Below are 22,513 nucleotides of genomic sequence, written 5' to 3'. Positions count from 1 at the left end.
GGCTAATTTCTCACTTAATCTATTGTACCATATTCGACCACTTTGTTTCAGTCCATAAAGGGATTTGTTCAGCCATATGCAGTATTATTCTCGAGAACCACTCTTATCTTTAAGCTCAAAACCCTCTGGTAATCTCATATAAATCTCATTATCCAGTGGACCATATAAGTATGCAGTTACAACATCCATTAACCGCAAATCCAGTTTTTCTCTTATAGCCAGACTTATTAGATATCTAAAAGTCGTTGCATCCATCACAATGGAGTATGTCTCCTCATAATCTATTACTGGTCTTTGAGAGAATCCTTGTGCTACAAGCCGTGCCTTATATCTCACGATTTCATTACTCTCATTTTCTCTTCCTTACAAAGACCCACTTATGTCCTACTGGTTTTATATTGAATGGTGTCCTTAAGATCGGACCAAACACATTCCTCTTCTTGAAAGAGTTCAACTCCACGTCAATGGCTTCTTTCCACTTTAACCAATCTTTACTTTGAGTGCACTCTAATATAGACGTGGGTTTATGATCCTCATTTATCTCAAGTGCTACCTTATATGCAAATACTTCATCAATGTCGACATTCTTACGGTTCCATTGTATTCCAGACATGATATAATTGATTGAGATCTCATTATTATCAATACCTTCAGGTACTTGAGGTTCAGCGTCCCAAACCTCATTCGGTACCTTAGGATTTGCCGCGGCCATGTCTGTAATTTCCTTAACCTCGGTATGTTTTGCACCTTTCTTAGATTTCCGAGGGTTCTTATCTTTGGAACCTAACGGTCTACCTCGTTTATACGTGGCTTAGACTCTGCAGCAACTTGATTATTGTGTTCCTTCTGAACATCAATACGTATTGGTGCATTACAAGCTGGTATGTACGATTTTGTTACTCTCTTTGGGTCAGCAAAGGAATCTGGCAATTGATTAGCTAGCTTCTGTAAATGAATAATCTTTTGAACCTCTGCATCACATGCTAGAGTTCGAGGATCTTGCCAATTTAAGGATGTTTGATTCCATGATAATTCTTTAACCAACTTGCTTGTCTCTCCACCCAACATAGGAAATTCGGATTCTGTAAATTGACAGTCCGCGTATCTAGCCTTAAATAAATCTCCTGTAGTTGGCTCAAGATATTTAATAATGGTGGGAGACTCATATCCAACATATATTCCCATCCTCCTTTGAGGTCCCATCTTAGTTCTCTGTGGTGGAGCAATCGGTACATAAACGGCACACCCGAATGTTTTGAGATAGGATATGTCTGGCTCATGACCCGTTAATAGTTGGGATGGTGAATACATATGTTCACTAGATGGCCTAATGCGTATAAGCTCTGCTGCATGTAATACTGCATGTCCCCAAGCCGACACAGGAAGCTTCGACCTCATAAGCAATGGCCGAGCAATCAATTGAATATGTTTAATAAAAGATTCAGCTAATCCATTTTGTGTATGGACATGTGCCACGGGATGTTCCCCACTCACCCCCATGGACATACAATATTCATTAAACGCTTGGGATGTAAATTCACCAGCATTGTCTAGACGTATAGTCTTACGTGGAAATTCTAGAAAGTGTGCTCTTAGTCTTATAATTTGAGCTAACAGCCTAGCAAATGCTAGGTTCCTTGTGGATAACAAACAAACATACGACCATCTGGTCGATGCATCAATCATGACCATGAAATATCTAAACGTCCCACAAGGTGGGTGTATTGGTCCACATATATCTCCTTGTATCCTTTCCAGAAAATTCAAAGGCTCCTTAGTTACTTTGACTAGTGATGGCCTTATAATAAGTTTCCCTTGTGCACATGCTACACACGTGAGATTCATAATAAGCTTACGCATCATGTTAGAACCCGAATGGCCAAGCCGGTCATGCCATAGAGTGAACTGTTCATTGAACATTTTATTCTTTGCCAAGTTTGCTTCTATCATGTTAATTTTAGCATGGTAAAGACCAGTGGCTAGTGCATGTATAGTCTCTAGGACTTTCTTATGTTCTTGAATAATTTCTGTAATATACAGAAACTCTTTGTCTCCTTCACCCTTTGTTTCAACATAGTAACCATTCAATCGAATGTCCTTAAAGCTCAATAAGCTTCTCTTAGAGCTGGGTGAATACAAGGCATCACTTAGTTCAAGATGTGTGCCATTAGGTAATAATATATGAGCCTGGCCGTAGCCCTCTATAAGGCTTGCTATACCCGCAATTGTACTAACATTGACATTTTTCATTATGATATTAATAAAGTATCTCTTATCCTTCAAAATTGTGTGGCTGGATCCACTATCCACCACAAGTTCACTCTTGTCCTCAGCCATTTCTATAATGACAATAATTTTTGTTTAAAACTTTAATAGAACAAGCAAATACATATTGAAGGAAATGAAATAATTTTGAATTTAAACCAAAATAATTATCCAACAAAAATAATCCAATCAAATGCAAAAAACATAAAGCATAGAAATTAAACCAAAATAATATTTTTGAGTTCACATATCCTCTCCTAAACAATCGGAGGTCTCATGATCAAATAGATCATCCTTCTCATGGTCAAAATCATCTTCACCATCAAGATGAACCAGGTTAGCCTATGGATTTTTCTTCAAGCTCTCTTGATAGAGATCAACAAAATGCTTAGGAGTTCTGCAAGTCTTTATCCAATGGTTCTCCAAACCACATCTATGGCAAGTGGACTTGGTCTTTTGTTGCGGCCTGAATGCCCCGCGGCCTCTCCCCCAACCACGGCCGAAATCGGATCGGTTACCACGGCCTTGACAACCAAACTTGTGTCCTTGGTAAGTCCCACGACCAGGACCACCACGTCCACCTCCTCCACGGCCACGGCCACTCTTGTCCCTATGGACATAGTGAGACTCCTTGGTCTCCTTTGGATCATTAGTCTCTTGAGGATTTTTCTTTGCTAAATCAACCTTGTGAGCTTCTGGCGATGGAGCTGTACCAGGAGGTCTCATTGCACAATTCATCATCAATAGCTCATTGTTCTGCTCAGCTAGCAGGAAACACGAGATTAGGTCTGCATAGGTTTTAAACCCCTTTTCACGGTACTGTTGCTGAAGCAGTATGTTGTTGTGTGAAAAGTAGAGAATGTCTTCTCTAGAAGCTCCTTCTCGGTCACCTCAGTACCACACAACCTAAGGATTGAGAAAATCTTAAAAAGCTCTGAGTTATACTCATCCACGGATTTGTAGTCCTGGATCCTTAGGTTTTTCCAATCGAATTGAGCCTTTGGTAGGAGCACCGCCTTTTGGTGTCCATATCTGCTTTTCAGCTCTGTCCAAAGGTCAAGAGGATCCTCTATGGTGAGGTACTGATTCTTGAGGCTCTCAGCAAGGTGATGGCGCATATGCATAATGGCCTTGTACTTCTGCTTATCAGACGGGTCATATCCCTCCTCAATACACTCAAATAAATCCTTTGATTTCAGCATGATCTTAGTGTCCAATGCCCATTGCAAGTAATTGTCTCCAGAAGCATTCAAGGCAACATAGTCTAGATTGTTAAGCCTTGCCATCTGCATAATACAGAAATAGACAATCAGTCTTTAGCATGCGGTATTATGAGACGGATCCATGCAATCATTTAATAGGACATGCGATAATGAGACCGAACCATGCCAAATACATAGGGTCATGCGATAATGAGACCGATCCATGCCCAACACTTATACTCAAATTTCGTGGTTTAATCATGCATGCAAGACAACAAACCTAGATAGATACTAGCATGCAACAATTTCCTTTTATTAAGAGCTTCCTTTTTTTAGGTTGAATTTCCTATTCTAATTAGGAAAAGTTTTAAGAAATATTTTTAAGTTTTTAGGATAATGATTATTATAATTTAGAAGTTATCCAAATTTATTTTTCATGCAAACATAGAATAGTTCCGATTTTAACTAGGATTTTAAAGTTTTAGATTTTAAGGTTTGATTAAACAAACAATCTTAATCGGTTTCAATCCTTAGAACAATCAGATTAAATTTTCTTCTATGAATTCCGAATTTTAATAGTTTAGTTCTAGGGTTCTTATGCAACAAACAAACAATCAAACAACCCTAAACTTTTAATCTTAAGCAATTCGGATTTTAGGATAAGTTCTACGGTTTCAAGCAATCAAACAATCATAATCGGATTTTAATCATAGTATAAACAGTTTAATTGCAACCAAAACTAAACAACCTATAACAACCGATTTTTAAAGTTTTAAAGTTATAGGTTTTAGGGGTTTGGAAGCTTATGAACTTGTTTGTTTGATTGTGTACTTGTAAATTTAAAGTTCTAATAGATTTAAGGATCAAGTTCGATTATGGGTTCTTAAGAGGGTTTGATCTTATTTACCTTCACCGATTAGGAGGTTGACTGGATATGAACCGGGAGCTAAAGACTTCGGTTTTACTTCTCTTGATCACGAACCTCGAACAAGGTAGGAGGAAGAAACCAATCAAACTTGAGCTGCTACTTTGAACAGGAACCAATCGCCGAACAGAACTCACCCCAGACAGGAACAGACCACAAACTAGGGTTTATCATGAACAGGAAACCGATCGCCGAGTGTATCCTCGAACAAGGGAAGAAGGCGGCGGTTTTTAGGGTTTTAGGGTAAGGGTTTTTCTCAGCTGGCTTTAGAGCTTTGTGCTGATAACGTGTTATAAAACTAGAGAATTCGAAGGTGTAAATCTCTTGTTCTTATTCATAGAATCGGCATAGAGGTTATATATATATATAGAAAGGGCAAAGTCTAAACCCAAACCGACTAGGACTTAGTTCTATGGGCCTATGGGCCATACAGATCATAAACACTAAAGAGGCCGGTTATGGAAGTCCACTCCAAGTGTTTTACAACAAATACCATTAAACTAATAATAACTAATACTCAAATAACCAGTATTAATTCATAACAATTGAACCAATAATCCAAACAACATAAATCAAAGAACCAGCAACCTAAGACACATTATAATGACTCAACACTAGCAACCTAGCAAAGGCCAGACAACTACCAATCGAGTCACTAGAACATCCTCCTCTTCATTGGCTTGATTTCACGATCACACTTTGCCTTTACCTACACCACAAATACAAATTGAGATGCATGAGTATTTTATAAACACTCAGTGAGGCAATCCTCCCATCTACTGAGTTATACATACAAGCAACTGAGATACCAATGTCCAAAACAAACAACAATCAAGACATACAAACCAGGGAACAAGTATCGTCTTTGCTGGAAGGGAGGTGTCGACCGACACTGACTATTGGTGTCGACCGACACTACCCCACAGTGTCGATCGATGCTTCTCCATGGTGTCGACCGACACCCACCTATTGTCGATCGACACTGATTCCGCTGACGCGATATGCTGAAGCCGAGAGTCGAATCTCGCTTCTCATCACCTTCAATCCATCCAAACCTCAATCCCAAAGCCATATGAATCTGTAGAAAACCTATAGCAACCATAACAAGCAAGAAAACACCACAAACAACACCAAAGAAGCAAGAACAAGGAAATCTCAGGCTTAGATCAGCCATGGTCATGCACTCACCTCTTTGCAGGAAGATTCTGACCCAAAATGACGAATTCAGCACCCAAGCAATCCTCCTAACACGTCTCCAGTCCTGGATCTTCACTCCCACAGAAGAATCTCCAAGGAAAAGCACCCAAAACTCCAAAATCTCCCAAGAACGCTCTTTTTCTCTCTTTCTCTCTGTTTCTCTCTAAAAGCAGCCAAATAACACTGAAGCCGCGACCCAGGTCGACTTCCCACTTAAATACCCCGGTTTCAGGGTTTTCCTTAAATCAAACCTACCCAAATCGACAATTAAATCGAATTGGTCAAACCAGAAATTGCTGATGTCGACCAACACTACCCTTGGTGTCGATCGACACCCATCCCCAAAACTCACAGTTTGGTTTGCGGATGTTACATTTGGACTGTAGAACATCCCTGCTAGATCAATTTGATTGAGTCCCTAAGACCACTAAAGAGAAAGAATCTTAGAAGCAAGCTCTAAGTTTGAAGATAATTAACAATTAAATGAAAGATGCACCACAACGGTTTAGTCAACAAAAAACATCTAATGCAAAATCTCATAATTTTATGTAGCCAAATCGAGATAATTTAGAGATTTGAAAAAACTATATAAAAATTTGGCTATTTGGCAAATTCACCAATGTCTTGGAATAATACTATGATTGTTATGATGTGAAAGGAAGAATTGAATATTAAGGGCAGGCCCATGGGGTTGCTCATGTAAATGCTTTTATTAAAAAATAATAAAAAGAAGAGAGAACATAAAAGAAAGAGGATTGTTGCTTCTGTGAGAAATTTGAGAAACGTTTCTAAGAGTCAATTAGACAGGTGTCATTTACCCAATAGTACACATATTAAAAACAAATAAAAAAGAAAAATATGTAATAAAAATATATTTTTTTAGTTTTCTGTGAAACGTTTCATCGTTCCTCTATTAAAGATGGTCTAAAGGCACAATATTTTTGTTGCCGTTTAATAAATAATATATAATTATAAAGGCACAAAGGGGGTGTATTCAACTTGACATTTTAAGTGATTTGTGTAAAATTTACAAATCCTATGTTATTCAATCATGGATTTTCAAAACTCGATTAAATCTATTGTTATTGAACTGATGATTTAAAAATTAACTTTAAAATCCATTGTTATTAAACTGATGATTTAAAATTTTATTTTAAAATCCACTGTTATTCAAAACAATTTGTGGATTTTAATTTTAATGATTTTTAGGGATTCTGAAGGATTTGAGATGATTCTTTTAGTAAAAAAAACTACAGAAATCCAAATCTCATTGTTTTAGGTAGGATTTGAAAGAATTTTACAATAAATCATATTAACTTTCCTAAAATTATCAAAATCATTTAAAAGCTCATGAAAACTCAAAACACTTGATATTTTAATTGATTTGTAAATCCTATGTTATTCAATCATGGATTTTAAAAAGTCTACTAAAATCTATTGTTAATGAACTGATGATTTAAAAATATACTTTAAAATCTACTGTTATTGAACTGATGATTTAAATTTCTACTTTAAAATCCACTGTTATTTAAAACAATTTGTAGGATTTGAAAGAATTTTACAATAAATTATATCAACTTCCCTAAAATCATCAAAATTATTTAAAATCTCGTAAAAATTCAAATCAATTGAAATATTAGATTAAATATTAGTTGTAATAGTATCATGTAAATTTGAAACCAAATATTACTAACTAATCATTTACATATTTTTTTCCATAGGTTAATGTCAATTTGCTTTCTCTTTTGTCATTTCTTGATAAGAGAAACTAGCAAGTTGTCTTGTCACGTGATGTAAAAAACCATATGATGTGACAACAACAATTGTTCGTTTTTTGGTTTCCTTTTTCATTTAACAAACAACAAGTGTTGACAAACACATTATACAGTATAATTAAGGGTCTTACTTATTCAAATACAATGTTTGCAATTGGGGTTACTCAAGTTTGTGGAAGCGGACAGTTGCAATTTCAAGTGTTATTAAAGATTTTTAACGGTTGGTTTAATGTTTTAAAATTGGTACACTTGCGGGAGTTTTACGACTGATTGATCATGTGTTGCAATAGCGGTTAAAACGTTGATATCAAAAGTAAATATAATAAATAATTATACAAATGTCTAAAAACAACAAAAGCTTCATTAAACTTGATTAATAATTAAAATTCATAGATAAAGTACTAAAAGAATTATTCAAAAAACAAATAAATTTCATAATAAAATATTTATTATTTTATGAGTTTAGTTCGTCGCCAAGTATTTTTGCAATATACAGAATGAAAAGGATAATGTCATGATAAAAAAATTCAAAAAGTTACACATGACCAATAATGAATGAATAATGAGATAGGATACTTGCGTTTCTTCTTTATTTTCATCAATTTGGGTGGAAACCATAGTTGAAAGTAGCGGAAGAACCAATCAAGACGTGAAAACTATGAAAATTTAATTACACGTGATGAATGATTCCAAGTAATTTAAGTTTTCGTGAGACTTTAAATGATTGTGATGATTTTAGAGAAGTTGATATGATTTATTGTAAAATTCTTTCAAATCCCACACAAAACCATATGATTTGGATTTCTGTATTTTTTAACTAAAGGAATCCTCTCAAATCCTCGAGAGTCGCTAGAAATCGTTAAAATCTAAATCCACAAACTTTTTTGAATAATAGTGAATTTTAAAGTAGATTTTTAAATCATTAGTTCAATACTATGGATTTTATTAGACTTTTTAAAATTCACAATTAAATAACATATGATTTGTTAATTTTATACAAATTACTTAAAATGTCAAGTTGAATGCAGATATTAGAGTTTTCTTTTAAATTTTAACTAACTACTAGACATATTTAATACAAAATATATACAATTACTTACGCTGTATATTAATATATTTCCACAGTGAACTCGTATCAACAGATGAAGACTGAACAAAACACATTAAGAGATTGTCTTTTTTTCTCCCCTTGCCAAAGCCAAAGCTACTTGTGTTGCTTTTTTTTTTTTTGGGTCTAAAATGTTTAATTTGATTAGTTGGATATTAGGCCCAGTTTTATGCCAAAAGTCCAATCTGGAAATAAGGCTTTAATGCAGCCCAATTCTTAAAGTTAAATAATCTAGAGTGATGTGAGATTATATGGTATCTAATATATTAAAGTAGAAGTCGAGAAAGCTCACATTAATCCTCAGAAATTCGACTTCTATTTAATTGTCCTTAATGAAAAATCTTTTAAAAAAACCCGGATAAGCTATTCTCCCCTATTACAGATGCAGAAACGCACCACAATCATCCTCAGACCTAGAATTACTTTTTTGCCATTAATGAAAATCAATTCTGGACCTTTTTACCATTTTATAATTTTAAAAATTATTAAAAAAAATAATTACAAAAATATATAATTAAAAGTCAAATTTCGTAAAAAAAAAGGCAAAAACTCTAAATAGGCTTCTATAAAAAAAAACCCATCAAGAATACATCGTCTTAGTCAAAACCCTAAAATCGTTGGTCGTTTACTATTATAAATACCATATACCCTAACTATTCTCCATAACTCAAAATTAGGAAGGAAAAAAACCCTAAACTATTATCATGTTCTGGAATTTATTTTTGTATTATAATCTTAGTTTTCTATATGATTCATCGGATTCTAATTTTTCATTCTCTTTTTGTAGTAGTTGTTTGAAAATCAAGATCAAGCAATTTCTCCATCTTTTCAAACAAGTATGTTGTGTTGTTCTCTATATTTTGTTTTATACTTTGGTAATTTGAAATCTTTTTTTGTTTCTGGTAAATTCATGGATGATCATAATTGTGGATGTACAAAATTGAATATAATGAAATTCATGTACTAATATTAGTTAACCCGAATCCTTAATCTTTATAAATTATATTGATGCTAATTTTTTTTTCTAATGGTTATAGTTGCAGAAAACTATGGTGAACTCTATTCATAAAAAAATTTATGGTAATTTTCTAAATTTTTTGATTTCCTTCTATTTACAAATAGATTTAAATTATAGTTTTGTTTATTTTTGTTTTAAATAATAATATAATATGTGTGCCTAATAAATATTTTCTCTTAAATTAATAGAAAGCATAAGAAATTATAATTAGAATTCTGTTTATTTTTTGAAAATCTATGTATATAATATATTATTTATCCCTTTTGAATAAATAGAAAATGACGAAAGCGCCTAGGAAAGAAGAGTGTGTAATTTAACAAACGAACAGCAAAAAAGATGTAACTAAGATTCAATTCCTTCTTAAATTGATGGAAAGAATGTGTGACAACCCGTCCCGCAGACCCCACTAACCCCCTCGTTAGCTGCCCCAACGGACCGTCTGTGGGTCCCATTAGCCCCCCGCCAGCCGGCCCAACAGGCTCCAAGCTAGCCCTGCAGGTCATCGATCTTAACCCATCACTCTGGATATCCCAATCCACCAGTAGGTTATTGGTGCGCCAGGCGTTCCCTCGAACCCCGGACCCCACTGCTAGCTTGGAATCTGTTGGGCCAGCTAGCAGGGGCTAGTGGGGCCCACGGATGGTCCGTTGGGGCAGCTAGCGGAGGGCTAGTTGTAACACCCGTGAACTAAAACTGTGCGTTTTGGGTAAGAGTGTCGATCGACACCACTGATTTTCTGGTTCGACCAGATCGAGTTTTTAATCGATTTGGTTCAGGTTGGTTTTAGGAAACCATTGAACCGGGGTATTTAAGCGGGTTTCGACGCAAGAAGGGTTTTGGAAAGTTATTTTGTCGCCGCTTTGTTGTTTTTGAGAGAAAAGAGAGAAAAGCATTGTTCTTGAGATTTTGAGAGAGATTGGTGAGATTCTTGGTTATTCTTGAGAGTTTTGGAGCTAGGAAGGATCTAGAGGCTTGTTAGGAGGGTTGGATTCGTTGCTATTGGTCTGAATCTTCCTGCAAAGAGGTGAGTGCATGACCATGGCTTATCTAAGCCTTCGATTCCTTGTTCTTGCTTGTTTGTTGCTGTGTTTGTGTGTTTTTCTAGCTGGGATTGATTGCTACAGGTTTCCACGGAAGAATATGGCTTGGGTTTTGGTATTGGGCGATTTGGTGGAGTTGGGAGGCGAGATTCGACTCTCATTTTCGTTTTGATCGCAGATGCAGAGGGAGTGTCGATCGACACCACTTGGTGTCGGTCGACACCAGTGAAGCAAGCATCGATCGACATTGTGGGGTAGTGTCGGTCGACACCGTTGAGCCAGTGTCGGTCGACACTTGGCTGGTGTCGGTCGACACCTCCCTTCCAGCGAGTCGGTGTTCGTTTTTCCTGGTTTGTTTGCTTTGTGTGTTGATTGTTTGGAACATTGGAATCATTGTTGCTTGTGTGTATAGCCCAGTAGATGGGAGGATTGCCTCACTGAGTGTTTATCAAATACTCATGCATCTCAATATGTGTTTGTGGTGCAGGTAAAGGCAATGTGTGATCGTGGAATCAAGGCGATGATGAGGAGGATGTTCTAGTGGTTCGCTTGGTTGTCTGGCTTCTGCTAGGTATCTAGAGTTGAGTCCTAGAATGTTGTTTAGGAATGCTGGTTATTTGATTTATGATGTTGGATCATTAGTTTATGATTATTAATGATATTGGTTATGTTTGGATATTGGTTATTTATTTTATTGGATATTTATTGGTTATTGGTATTGTAATTCCACTGTTGATTGTGATTGTGGTTAGGTGGCTAGTGGGTATGGGACCACTAGTTGTAGTTTATTTATTATTATTACTATTTATTATTTATTAAAAAAACGGGTCAGGTCGTTTCACTAGTGGGGTCCGCGGGACGGGTTATCACGGAATGAAGGAATATGAATTAAATTCGCGATTTCATCTCTTATATGTTCTTCAAGAAAGAAGAGATTAAGAAAGATTAGGAAGAGTTTTTTTTTTAACAATTTACAATTATTGTTTATTCGAAATTGCTTTGGATGGATGGATAATATATAATAAATTGTAAAGTTCCCCTTCTGGTTATTAAAAAAATCATAAATTTAAATTTTCTATCTCAATTAAAATTAAAAAGTAATAAAAGATAAATACTATAATATATTGCGAATATTTTTTTGAGAAAATCCCTGTTTTTAGTAATGTTAAATTTCTACAGAATAATTTTTCTTTCACTTTTAAAAAACGAAAATTAGAAAAAATTAGAAATCAAATATTTATATCCCATTTATTTTTTTTTAAAAAATGAAAAATAAATGCTAGAATCTATTGTAAATATTTTTTTGAGAAAATTTCTACTTTTTAAAATGTTAAATTTCTATTGAGAATTATGAAAGTTTGACTTGGATAGAAGGAACTGAAAATCTCGAGAGGCTATATTACAAATATCTATTTAATTTGAAGATATGACACAATCTTTTGTGATCTCCAAGAATTCTCATAGGGTTTTTACAAATCCCCGCAAAAAAACCATGTTTTTCTGGCTGGATAGAAGCAAAGACTAGAAATAAGATAAAAGGTCATGATGATTATAATTAGGAGGAGTATTATAACACCCCGGTTTCAGAGACTTGCAGAGAGGTTTAAAAGAATTGATTTGACCACCTATGTCACCAAAATGCACTTATCTTTTTGGTCAAAGGTCCTGAGAGAACTCCAAAGTTAAACTTGCTTGAGCTGAAGTAGTGTCAGGATGGGTGACCTTCCCGGAAGTGATTGACGGTACTGTGCGAGTGAGGACAAAACACAGGAAAAGATCATGTGGTGATTATAGAGGCGATAACAAGTCTTTAAAGCGTCTCGGACGTAGCAAACCGGCCGTCGGATATTGATGGGCTCACGGGCCTAGTGATAGGACGTAAGGCCCATTAAGGAAGGTGGGTCCATGGACTGGAATTGGATATGGGGCCCACTAAGAGGTGGTGGTCGGGGCGTTGAATATATATATTGAAAACAAAAACGAATAATTTTAAAGAATAATTTCTCTTTCACTTTTAAAAATAAAGTTCTTTTAAAAAACGAATTATTTAAAAAAAAAAACGAAAATTAGAAAAAAAAGTTGGAAATCAAATATTCATATCCCATTTAATATTTTTTAAAAATAGAATATAAATACTAGAATCTATTATAAATATTTATTACGAGAAAATTTCTATTTTTAATTGTTAATTTTCTATAGATAATTATGAAGGTCTGGCTTAGATACTAAGCTATCAATTTGGAGGCGCTCAATCACAACATTAGAAGTCAAATTCGGTAGGCCTAAACATTTAGGGTATATTTTTTAGAGGATAGGGTTTAGTATTTATAGTTTTGGATTTTTGAAATTTCCAGAAATAGCACTATTTACATAATTTTAATATTTTAAGAATTTTTGAGTTTGGGTTATCGTCCCTATAATACTTTACATTTAGAGTATATTTTAGAGCGGATAAGGTTTAGCATTTAGAGTTTCGGGTTTAATTTTGACCTATATTGCTGTATTATAACTTTAGAGATGATTTGCTAAATTTAAAAATGAAACGACCCGACCCGTTTTTTTAAAAAAAAATAATAAATAATAAATATAATATAATAAATAAACTACAACTAGTGGTCCCATACCTACTAGCCACCTAACCACAATCACAATCAACAACGGAATAACCAAACTCAATAACCAATAAATATCCAATAATAAACCAATGAGTATAACAACAACAATATCCAATAATCAAATGACAGGAAACATAGAACCAGCAACCTAGCAATGTTCTAATGACCCAACTCTAGCAACCTAGCAATGCCAAACAACATTGAACCGAGTCCCTAGAACATCCTCCTCTTCATTGCCTTTGATTCCACGATCACACTTTACCTTTACCTGCACCACAAACACATATTGCAATGCATGAGTATTTAATAAACACTCAATAATGCAATCCTCCCACCTACTGGGCTATACACCAAGCAATAGAGTCATCTCCAACCATCAAACAACAATCAACAAACAACAAACGACAAACCAGGACTCTGCATCGACCGACACCAACATGCATCGACCGACACCATATGGGAATGCATCGATCGACACATAAGCTGCATCGACCGATGCAAGTGTAACTTGCATCGACCGACACCAAATCTGCATCGACCGACGCATGCTCGACATAACACAAAAACCCTAGAGTTTTACGCGCCGTCCTTGCACTTGCATCGACCGGCGCAAGATATGCATCGACCGACGCAATGCCGAGCATCGTGTTTCCCCGAAGCTTCTCGCCGGATCTTCGTTTCTGCAACCACAAGACTCGATCCCAAGCCACAAGAAAGCTTCCTAACGTCCAAAGCAACGATCTAACAAGTCTAACATCACACAACAAGCAGATTAAAGAGTTTTCTAGCTTAGATAAACCATGGTCCTGCACTTACCTTGGCTACAGAAGAAATCCGACCCAAAACACAAGGAGAAATGTTCCTAGGACGCTCCTACAACGATCTCAGCTACAGATCTCACCCAGAAACGCCACAAACCTCCAAGAATCTCCCAAAACGCTCAAGAACTCTCACAAAGCTTTTTCTCTCTTTCTCTTTTCTCCAAAAACGGCCACCACCCACGAATGAGACAAAAAATTGTGTTAAGGGTTTTCCCTTCACCCAAAACGCATCGTTTAACTTAAGTCAAAACGCACGAAATTGAGTCAGCATCCGGTTCGCGGATGTTATAATTCTCCCCCACCAATCTAGATTCGTCCTCGAATCTCGAACAAACATCAGCCAAGGACTCCCGTGCAACTGTCTCCCTGGCCCGCACTCCTCCGACCAAAACTACGAAAGGTCACCTCTAGGCGATAGACTCACGCTTCAGGCGTCATTTGCTCTCGACTTTTGGACTTCCTTTTTACTCATAGGCCTAAACCTTGAGTTTTTATTGGCTCCTCATCAGACCTAAGTCTGCATGCCATAATGTTGGCTCCTCATCAGGCCTAAGCCCGCATGCCATAACATATAAGGAAAAATCCAAACTCGTCTCTCGGGTCGTCACCCTACAGCGCGCCTCCGGATCGTCATCCGAAGTCGATATACCAACCATACTCCCAAGTCACAAAATCTCCGAATATGGCAGTACTAGGAGAACCAAAGTCCCCCAAGAGTCGCGAGCAAACAATTCTGAACACGTCTGAGTCCTATCCTTATCCAGGTTTCCTTCCTGTGGCTCGCGTAAGACATCTCAATGTCCTACCAACCACATATCCCCTCACTGGGATACCTCATGACCACACAAGGATCATCTCACTGCCACAAGGGCCAAACAAATGTCCTAAACATGACCGCCACCAAGGCCATCTGTCCCGAAGGACCGCCTAAACAGGCACTTTGGCTAAATAGCCCGCCACAAAGGCCACACATATGGCTAAACAGCCCGCCACAAAAGCCACACATCTGGCTAAACAGCCCGCCACAAAGGCCACACACGACTAAACAGCCCGCCACAAAGGCCACACACGGCTAACCAGCCCGCCACAAAGGCCACACAAAGTCTAAAAATACCGCCACACACGGCACACTGACTCAAAAGTCCGCCAGTAAGGCCACACAAGCCCCTCCAACGCTCTCCACCGCTAAAATGGACAAATTCTAAACTCCCGTAAAACTTTCCATATTTAGCACTTTCCACTTTTGAAAACTTTCCACTTTTGGAAACTTCTATTTCAAGAAACTTTCCTCCAAAAACCTCGCCTCACGGAAACTTTGTACCCCGAGCACCACCTCATCTTGTTACCGAGTCGCACAACCAACCATCCCAAGCGACCGAGTAAACAAGAGAGATGGGCTGGAATACTCTATTCCCGCTCCAGCCACGGATTACAGATGGGACCTAGCTAGACAAGTTCGAGTCGCGGCTTGCTTCTCATACCACTTCTTAAACCTTGTCTTCATCTTTGCCTCAGGCTCCCAAGTCTGCTCCTCAACACCATCCCAGTCCCACAGGACTCTCATCAAAGGAATCTTCTTCTTCCGAAGTTCCTTGATCCTCCTCTTTAGAACCCTCACTGGTCTCGCCTACAAGGTCATGTTAGGCTGAAGATCCTCAGGAATCTTAGCCAACACCTGCTCTCCCTCACAGAGACACTTCCGCAACATAGAAATCTGGAACACCTTGTGGAACGCACGCATAACCTCAGGCAACTCCAGCCTATATGCTACCGGTCCCACCCGCTCAATCACTCTGAACGGTCCCATGTACCTCAGACTCAACTTAGTCTCTGACAATGACCTATTCGGACCCTGCAACATGGCCATCTTGAGGTACACTCTGTCGCCCACCTGAAACGCAAGATCTCTCCTCCTCCTATCAGCATAACTCCTCTACCTATCCTGAGCCTCCTTCATGTTCAGCTTGAGAACCCGAATCTTCTCAGAGGTCTCCTGAACAAAATCTGCCCCGTAAATGCTCCTCTCCCCCACCTGAGTCCAGCATAACGGTGTACGACACGGCCTCCCATACAAAGCCTCATAAGGAGCCATGCCAATACTCGTCTGGTAACTGTTGTTATAAGCAAACTCTACCAAGCTCAAATGATCTGCCCAATGGCCTCCCCAATCCAACACACACATCCTCAGCAAATCCTCCAGCGTCTGAATCGTCCTCTCTGACTGTCCATCTGTCTGGGGATGATAAGTTGTACTCATATGCACCTTAGTGCCCATCTCTGCCTGAAACGCTCTCCAGAACACCGAAGTGAACTTAGAATCTCTATCAGACACAATGCTCGTTGGCACCCCATGCAACCTGACTATTTCCTTCACATACTTCTTAGCCAAGACCGCTGCTCCATCAGTCTTCTTAATGGCCAGAAAATGTGCCGACTTATTCAACCGGTCCACAATGACCCAAATAGCATCAAACGTCCTGGACACTGGCAAACCTACCACGAAGTCCATAGTAATCATATCCCACTTCCACTCTGGAATGGGAAGACTCTTTAGTAAACCGCCAGGAACTTGATGCTCAGCCTTCACTAGCTGACACACATCGCACCTCGAGACCTAACCTGCCACATCCTTCTTAATCCCGACCCAGTGATAGTACCTCTTGAGGTCACGGTACATCTTAGTCACTTCCGGATGAATAGAAAACTTGCTCGCATAAGCCTCTCTCAGAATCTCATGCCTCAACTCCTCATCCTTGGGCACGCAAACCCGACCGTGCACCAAGATAGTACCATTATCTGCGACCTGATACTCTGAATCCACATCCTTAGAGGCATTCACCAGCCCCAAATCCTTCTCCTGAGCTAACCGCACCCTACTCAGAAGATCAGCTCTATCAACTGCTTCCAAACCCAACGGTTCCTGTGAAACAGCACACAAGCTCAAAGCACCTATCTCTCCTACCAGAGACTCCACCTCCTGCTCCTGAGCCGAAGCTACCCTCTTCCGACTCAAAGCATCTGCAACCAAGTTAGCCTTACTAGGATGATAGGCTATCTCCAAATCATAATCCACCACCAGCTCCATCCACCGCCTCTGCCTCAAATTCAGCTCAGACTGAGTGAATATATATACTTTAGGCTCTTATGATCTGTAAACACCTGCACCTTTGCACCATAAAGATAAGATCTCCAAATCTTCAGGGCAAAAACTACAGCACCCATCTCCAAATCATGAGTAGGATAGTTACCTTCATGCTTCCGCAACTGCCGCGAATCATAGGCAATCACCTTCCCATGCTGCATCAGAACACACCCCAAACCAACTCTAGATGCATCTGTATAAACCACATAGGGTTCTCCCTGCTCAGGCAAAGCTAAAACTGGCGCAGTAGTCAACATCTCCTTCAGGCTTGCAAAGCCTTCCTCACACTCCTCTGACCAAACAAAAGGAACATCCTTCCCTGTCAGCGTAGTCATAGGACGTGCTCTGCTCGCAAACCCCTGCACGAATCTCCTGTAGTATCCTGCCAACCCAAGAAAACTCCTGATCTCTGTGGCATTCTGCGGTCTAGACCAATCTCTGATAGCCTGAATCTTCTCTGGATCTACAGAAACCCCATCTGCAGACACAATATGACCCAGAAAGCCCATCTCACGCTGCTAAAAACTGCACTTGCTCAACTTAGCAAATAACTTTTGTCCCTGCAACTTCTCCATAACTGCCCTCAAATGCATTGCATGCTCCTCAGGACTCTTAGAATAGACCAGGATATCGTCGATGAAAATGATGACAGATACATCTAGAAACTCCTGAAACACACTGTTCATCAATCTCATAAACGCTGCTGGTGCGTTAGTCAACCCGAAAGGCATCACCACGAACTCATAATGCCCATACCTCGTCCTAAATGCAGTCTTCCTCACATCTGACTCATCTATCGGTATCTGATGATAACCCGACGCCAGATCTACCTTAGAGAACCAAGTAGCACCCCTCAACAGATCCAACAACTCATCAATCCTGGGAAGAGGGTACTTGTTCTTCACAGTAACCCGGTTCAAACCCCGATAATCAATGCACAACCGGAAACTCCCATCCTTCTTCTTGACAAACAACACCGGCGCTCCCCACGGTGATACACTAGGACAGATGAATCCCTTACTCAACAGATCCTCTAGCTGCTTCTTCAGCTCTGCCATCTCTGCTGGAGCCATCCTGTAAGGAGCCTAGGATAACGGCGTCGTCCCCGGTTCCAGTTCAATGGTGAAAGGATCCGACCAAGATGGTGGTAATCCCTGCAAAGACTGGAACACATCCTCAAACTCCTCCACTACCGCAATACCGCTAACCATAGACCTCCCCACTGACTTTAGCATAGAAATAGTAACCAAATAAGCCTCACAGCCCTTCTCGATCATCTTCCCAGCCTGAATGGCTGAGATCACGAGACTCCCCGAAGTCGGTCTAATACCCTGAAAGACCAACTTCCCTCCTGGACGCTCAAACTACACTCTACCCCGATAACAGTCCAAATGCACCATATGCCGATGCATCCAATCCATCCCGAGAATAACATCATACAGCTCCACTGGACTGATAAGCAAACCCGCTGGCCATGACTCTCCCGCGATCTGAATATCAACTCCCTTCGCTCGCCCAATAAATCTCAGGAACTTGCCTCCAGCAACTCTGACAACTCCTGTACGCTCCCCAGGATCCCCTCTGATTCCCGCACTCTCTGCACACTCCGGAGTAATGAAGCTATGAGAAGCTCCAGAATCAAACATAACATGGGACTTAAACCCTCCCACCAACAAGGTCCCTGCACAAACCTCATGTGTTGAGAACCTAATACTTATCACAGGAAAACATAAAATCTGAACTTACTAAGAATCAAAAAGAAAAAGTACCAGAAATTATACCTGTGATCGCTCCGGCACTGGTCCCACCAGTCTCAACAGTCGTGTACACCCGTGGCGCCTGCTCAATCCGTGCCACCGGCTGCCCTCCCGACTGCACCTGCTGCAACGCCGCCACTGCTACCGGCTGTAACTTGGGACAATAGGGCCTGATGTGCCCCGGCTCCCTGCAATGATAGCACACACGATCTGCTGCCATCTGAGCACTCCTCTTGGGACAGCTAGCCACCTTGTGATCCTTGCCTCCACACCCGAAGCAAGTCAGACCACCCGGCCTCTGAGTAGCCTCCCACCTCCTCTTGGTTCCCTGCGCAGGCTTACCGCCTCGGCTGGAACCACCCTGCTGTTGAGCCCTACTAGGCTGAACTGCTGGTCTAACCGTCACTGACTGTGCCCGGATATCCTCCTCAATCCCAGCTGCAGTCTCAACCAGCTCCGCACGCGTAGCATAACTCCACCCTCTACAGTGAACCCTCAAGTTATCACGTAGAGCCCTCAAAAACCTCCGGATCTGAGCCTCCTCAGACTCCTATCCCGACCCCCAAACCTCAGAAGTCGACTGAACTCCCTAGGGAAATACTTGCGGTTGAACTCCAAGACGAAGTCAGCCCAAGACATCTTCCTCTGCACTCTCCTGGCTGCCACAGAACTCCACCACAACTGAGCATCACCAATCAAAAGATGGACCCCAATGTCCACCCAAAACTCCTCAGGACATCTCAGAGTATGGAAGTTACGTTCCACACTCGTCCTCTATGCATCCGCAACAGTAGGATCTGTACCACCCGAAAACTTCTCAGTGGAAAGACTCTTCATCTCCCGGAGCATAGACAAATAACATCCATGTGCTCCCACATCCGCAGCCACTGGCTGCCGCTCCTCCGCCACCACTGGTGGCACAACCTGAGCCTGAGCCGGTGCCACTGGCGGCAACCGCTCTAACAAATGTGCCAGCAAACCCGCAAGGTCGACATCCGGGACTCCACCCACTGGGACACCCGCACTTGGGGTCCTAAGATCACCGGCCACTGGAGCATCAACTCTGCCCCCTCCGACTACACTCACGGAATCCCCCTGGACACCCTGCGACTCGCCGACACCCTCTGCTGTCACACTCTGGTCCTCGGTCTCACTAACCACTGGGACTCTGCCCCTTCCACGTCCGTGTCCATGACCACGTCCGCGTCCACGACCACGACCAGCAACAGCACCACCTCTAGCCATCTGCACTACCATGAACAGAAGGCTAACCAAACAAATTCTACTAGAACACAGAAAAGTAAACTCACTGTGGAATCAAATTGTAGGCTCGAAGAGGATGTTCTAGGACTCCATGCCACACACAATTGACTAACTCACATAATCAATCAAGACATGCAATCCCAACATCAACAACAGAAACCTAGTGAACCCAAACCTAGAACCGTAAAGACTCTGATACCAAACTGAAACGATCCGACCCGTTTTTAAAAAAAAATAATAATAAATAATAAATATAATATAATAAATAAACTACAACTAGTGGTCCCATACCCACTAGCCACCTAACCACAATCACAATCAACAGCAGAATAACCAAACTCAATAACCAATAAATATCCAATAATAAACCAATGAGTATAACAACAACAATATCCAATAATCAAATGACAGGAAACATAGAACCAGCAACCTAGCAATGTTCTAATGACCCAACTCTAGCAACCTAGTAATGCCAGACAACATTGAACCGAGACCCTAGACCATCCTCCTCTTCATTGCCTTTGATTCCACGATCACACTTTACCTTTTCCTGCACCATAAACACATATTGCAATGCATGAGTATTTAATAAACACTCAGTAATGCAATCCTCCCATCTACTGGGCTATACACACAAGCAATAGAGTCATCTCCAACCATCAAACAACAATCAACAAACAACAAACGACAAACCAGGACTCTGCATCGACCGACACCATATGGGAATGCATCGACCGACACAGAAGCTGCATCGACCGATGCAAGTGTAACTTGCATCGACCAACACCAAATCTGCATCAACCGACGCATGCTCGACATAACACGAAAACCCTAGAGTTTTATGCGCCGTCCTCGCACTTGCATCGACCGACGCAATGCCGAGCATCGTGTTTCCCCGAAGCTTCTCGCCGGATCTTCGTTCCTGCAACCACAAGACTCGATCCCAAGCCACAAGAAAGCTTCCTAACGTCCAAAGCAACGATCTAACAAGTCTAACATCACACAACAAGCAGATTAAAGAGTTCGCTAGCTTAGATAAGTCATGGTCCTGCACTTACCTTTGCCATAGAAGAAATCCGACCCAAAACACAAGGAGAAACGTTCCTAGGACGCTCCTACAACGATCTCAGCTACAGATCTCACCCAGAAACGCCACAAACCTCCAAGAATCTCCCAAAACGCTCAAGAACTCTCACAAAGCTTTTTCTCTCTTTCTCTTTTCTCCAAAAACGGCCACCACCCACGAATGAGACAAAAAATCGTGTTAAGGGTTTTCCCTTCACCCAAAACGCATCGTTTAACTTAAGTCAAAACGCACGAAATTGAGTCAGCATCGACCGATGCTCCACCTGCATCAATCGATGCACATCCTAAAACGGGATTCCGGTTCGCGGATGTTACAAAAAACGAGTTCCTTCTAATTTTGAATGTTTATATTAACAAATATTTGAAATTCATATTTGTGTTCTTTATTTTAAATTTGTAACTGGATCATTTTGGAAACCAAATTATATATGTTTTTTTATGAAAAAAAGGAAGCATAAGACTTTTTAAAATATTGAAGGATCAAGTGAAATTTAAGATGTTAAAGTAGTATATTAAAGTTTTTTTAAAAAACTGTTAACTGGCCTAAAAAATAACAAAATATTTTGAGACTTCATTAATGGGGTTTGACACTTTTTACTGTAGTTTGTTTCTTTACAAGACTAAAATATTTTGATGACTATCATACATGTTTAAAAAAATATATACAAAATTACTACTAAATCTAACAAAAAAAATATTTATTTTTAATTTTGACAAAATAAAAATCAAATTTTAAAATTATTGTTTATAATCAGCATTTGACCATACAAGAGTGTGGGTAACTCTCCTAGTTATACGTAACCAGTGTTAAATTAAAATTACAACCCAAAACCAAACTCAATCTGATATGAAACCGAACTAAAAAGATAGATCCAAAAGTGAAACTATGCATGTATATTGTAATATAGTTTGGGAAAAATGTCATAAAAAATATTTTAAATTACAAAAATGGGATTTGAGTCTAGTAGTTAAGTAAGGTATGATTTCTCCCAAAGGGGTGATGGGTTCCAGTTCTAATTTAATTTTTTTTTTTTGGCAAGCTGTTAACGTTGACTTAACTTCTCCGTCAGTTGATTTGAAGATGTGCTTTTCTTTGTAAAATCAATAAAAATTAACTATTTAATTGGAAAGTCAACTAAAGTTAACTATTTAATTCACTACAAACAAAGTTTATGCTTTTTCAATATTTTTGGTAAGTTCAAGATTTTTATGACATTTTTCTTAATATAGTTTTACTGCATCCATGTTTTCTATTTTCCAAAAACAGAATTACTATATTCTAATGGAACCCAAAAGAAA

The 22,513-nt window shown here is 39.5% G+C and overlaps 1 pseudogene; it reads right to left on the bottom strand.

Annotated features, from left to right (window-relative positions):
* Nucleotides 1-2,508: 2,508 nt before the first annotated feature.
* On the bottom strand, nucleotides 2,509-3,551 carry LOC147941176 (uncharacterized; annotated as a pseudogene).
* Between the last annotated feature and the right edge of the window lie 18,962 nt (nucleotides 3,552-22,513).

This window comes from Camelina sativa, chromosome 7 (assembly GCF_030686135.1).
Source record: "Camelina sativa cultivar CO46 ecotype springtype chromosome 7, ASM3068613v1".
Taxonomy (NCBI): Eukaryota; Viridiplantae; Streptophyta; class Magnoliopsida; order Brassicales; family Brassicaceae; genus Camelina; species Camelina sativa.
This window is presented reverse-complemented; position numbering and strand designations above follow the sequence as displayed.